This window comes from Lactuca saligna, chromosome 4 (assembly GCF_052625555.1).
Source record: "Lactuca saligna cultivar CGN05327 chromosome 4, ASM5262555v1, whole genome shotgun sequence".
Lineage (NCBI taxonomy): Eukaryota > Viridiplantae > Streptophyta > Magnoliopsida > Asterales > Asteraceae > Lactuca > Lactuca saligna.
The window spans coordinates 135,334,424-135,338,275 of NC_136420.1; the positions used below are offsets into that span (position 1 = coordinate 135,334,424).

General features: G+C 35.1%; 1 long non-coding RNA gene across 1 annotated transcript; it reads left to right on the forward strand.

The window, feature by feature from the left end:
• Positions 1-593: 593 nt before the first annotated feature.
• On the forward strand, positions 594-2,856 carry LOC145042854 (uncharacterized). Its single transcript, XR_013680770.1, has 3 exons — positions 594-1,147; positions 1,255-2,459; positions 2,549-2,856. It is a non-coding gene; the product is annotated as an uncharacterized LOC145042854 (long non-coding RNA).
• Positions 2,857-3,852: the final 996 nt, after the last annotated feature.

A 3,852-nucleotide genomic window follows, 5' to 3' on the forward strand; every position in this document is an offset into this window, starting at 1 on the left:
TCGTTTAATCTTCTTCTTCTTTTTCTTTCTCATATTTTGCATCTCAAGCTCATGCCGCCTGGCGGCCTCCTACAACTCCAGCAAGGTATCACATCTCTGCGTGGATACGAACTGCCTGATGTCCATCTTGAGCATACTCAGATATCAGGTCATCTGAGCCTGCTCTGAAGCAAACTTAGGGCAAAACATCGCCCTCTCAGTAAACATGCGAGTGATCTCCGTGACCGACTTTGAATCCTGACGCAGATCCAAGAACTCCAAGAATTCTTCAAACCCGATTCGTATTTACGGGTTCGTCGTTGTTGTCACATTTTGAAAAATAACCTTCTTGTAAATTTTGGAGTCGTTTCGAACATTCAAAGGCAATATGACCCGATTTGTCACACCGAAAACAAATCACCTTAGATCGATCTTTTTCCCTATTTTTCCAATTTTTGTTACAACAACAATTAATTTTTTTTTCAATTGTTGGAATTGGGTTGGGTTAATTCAGAATTGGACTTTGTGGTGATTGGGGAGATTACCACTTTGAGATACCTGATTACATGATTTAGGCCCACTTGACCCGTCAGACCCATTAAACCCTCCTGATCCATGATTACCGGTCGACATCCCTTTTCCCTTTGTCAATCTTTCATTCACTCTACCAGACAAGCCGTCGCCACCACCTGAACCATTATCGGCACTGCTCGATGACCACAAAACCTTTGGTTCTTCTCCTCCGTCATCACTCTCTTCTCTAATCCTTTCTTCATAAGCTTTAAGCCTTCCCACAACATCTTCAAATCCAACCAATTTGAGATCCAAGACTTGTTCCAAAGAAGCAACTATGTGGATGAACTTCACTCTCCGTAATGATTTGAGAAACTTCTTCACAAGCTTTTGTCTTATCAATTACTTCTCCTAGGGCTGCCGATTTTGAGGCTAATCCGGATAATCTCCCTGCAAAATCGTCAATCGATTCCGAGTCGAACATCTTTAGTCGGTCGAATCCTGCCATCAAGGTTTGTAAACTAGCCTCCTTTACGCGGTCAGCACCCACATATCGGGCTTTGATTGCGTCCCACAACACCTTTGAGGACTCCACATCTCCGATTTGCATAATCAAAGTCTCCGGGATCGCATGATACAACAACCCCATCGCCAGGTAATATTTCTCTTCATTCTTCTCTATTCCTGGATCGATTATAGTCCATGCTTTGTGAATTCTTAGAACAACCTTCATCCTCATAGCCCAAATTGTGTAATTTGTAGCTGTCAACATCGGATAGTGAATGGAGGTTGCTCCGATTTCCTTTGGTGGTGCCTAATTCGAGGACTCACCCGACATAGTGATTACTTAAATCAGAAAAAAGAACTCGAAATCAGAGAAGGTTAATAGAAACCAAGATTGATTGTTCTAAAAGTAGAACAAACAGGTGGCAATTGATCGAGAAAAAAAATATGAAGTCTATGAAGTTACTGTTCACAAATTTACTGTTCACGGTGTGAGCTCTGTTCACGACTTGAACACAATCAAACAAACGATCAAGTATAAAGATGATTAAGAATCAATTGCAAATCAATCGTGAATTCACTGGATAACAATTTGATCGGCGCTTTCAATTGACCGGAAGAAATCGTCTGGTTATGATCTTGATGAACAAAAGCATAGATGACTGATCATTATCAGTCGATGATGTCGTGATTTAATCAAGGCGTGAACGTATTTAGTCCTTCTTGTCGACAACAGCCTTTTGACCGCTTGTTCTATGATTACCACTTTAATCGATTACCAATTGAAATCAAATATGATGATTGACAGAAACAAAAAAACAATTCAAATCAGAATCGATAATCAGTGAGATTGGAAACATGAATTGATCGACAATGATTGATTAAATCGACAAAGGATTTCTGTTGAACCCTTCCTTCCTTGTTTCTGTCGCAGGATTTCTTTCTAATGTGCTCTAATACCAATTCAAGACCTAAAAACACAAATAAGATGGAATAACTCTCCAATATATTGAGAAAATAACTCAAAACTCAACTAGATTGTGTTACATTCTGAAAATCATAACTTGATTCTAACAATGTCTATATAGACCTATATTCTACCTGACTTGTAGAACAAAACTAGGACTCTTAAACAAACTTACTTAAAAATCCATTTAAAAATCCATTCTTACTTGATCTCCAAGTCCTACTTAATTTAGGATTCCAACGTCATTATATAAAAAATACAAAAAATATAAAAAAGATAAATATTTTTTAAAATTCCCTGTTTTACCGGTTCACATGAATACCGATTTTTTATCCTTTAAGAACTGGATCCGGGACCGATTCCCGAATGAACCGGCAGTTTGGTCCGGTTTTCAAAACATGGGTAAATTTTTTATTAAAAGATTTATGTTGAAGAATAAAATGCAGACGATAGAGACGAAGATGATGATCTAACATCTGTCATTGATTATATGCAAGTAAGTTGACAAATGATCTTCAATTTTTTTTTTTTTTTTTTTTTTTTGGCTGAATCACTAATAATCTTATGTGTTTTGTATTGTTCTAGTGATGTGAAAAACAAGCATATTATAAAAACTCTATCTTGTGGCCAATCCATGGTCAACTCGCTCCAAATTATTTTTGCTTCACGAGAAAGAAGACAAACAACTTACCGGGATTAATGTGTCTGTAGTCCTAGTGAATTAACATGCACCACATGCTTGCATCACCGATTGCAGAGGATTGTCAATGACTATGTGTTTGCCTCTTTAGATGAGATTACGTTAACACCGAAAACAATTGTGTAGAATAATCCATGCTTTCTAGATGTTTAGTATATAATATTTCAGGCACCTTCTATATATGTAAATTAAAAGGCTTATAAATAAAAAACTTATTTTATATCCATAATATGAAAGATTTTTTTTTTTTTTGTAGGGATTTGATATAATTTTTTGTCTACAATTGATTGAAAATATATTAGACTCACTGAATCAATGAAAAATCTTATGACAAGAGGTTATTTATTAACAAGCTCCATAAAGACTTAGCTATAAAAAAGCTCATCTATTAGTTTTATTAAATTTCATTTTCAAAAATTGTGAGCTTTTTGGATGATAAAAACGGTTGCAAAACTAGTCGACTTAAGAAAAAAAATAAGCACTTTTAAAAAAAGGAGTCGATTAACTTAGTTTTAAAAAGGCTCATCTATTATTTTTTTAAAATTTCATTTTCAAAATTTGTGAGCTTTTTGGATGATAAAAAACTAAAAACGGTTGCAAAACTAGTCGACTTAAGAAAAAAAAGAAACACTTTTACAAAAAGGAGTCGATTAACTTAGTTTTAAAAATGCTCATCTATTAGTTTTTTAAAATTTCATTTTCAAATTTTGTGAGGTTTTTGGATGATAAAAACGTTTGCAAAACTAGTCGACTTAAAAAAAAAAAAATAAGCACAAGGAGTCGATTATATATACTATTAATCCTTAAAAGGATGATGAACAAGAAACTTTCAACTTTCTCATTTCTGCCACTTAAATTTATTGGATTGCTGATTTTGCCACAGGAAGGTTGCTTTAAACAAACTTTTACATTTCTCATTTGTACCCTTCTTTTTCCTTGACTTTCTTCTTTTGCCACCGGATCGTTTTTTACCCTTCACCGTCTTAAAGAACCGCCTTAATTATATATACTATTAATTGAGATCCAATTTCACACCGCCTTAACGTTCTACCTATTTTCTCCCCCGCCTTAAATAAATTCTACATAGTCGTTGTCTTCTACATAGACCTTCGCTTTTAATTTCCGTTTGGAATTCGAACTTTCACTGAACCTCCCTTTCTTGCGATTATCTCTTCTTCTCTTCTCAGGT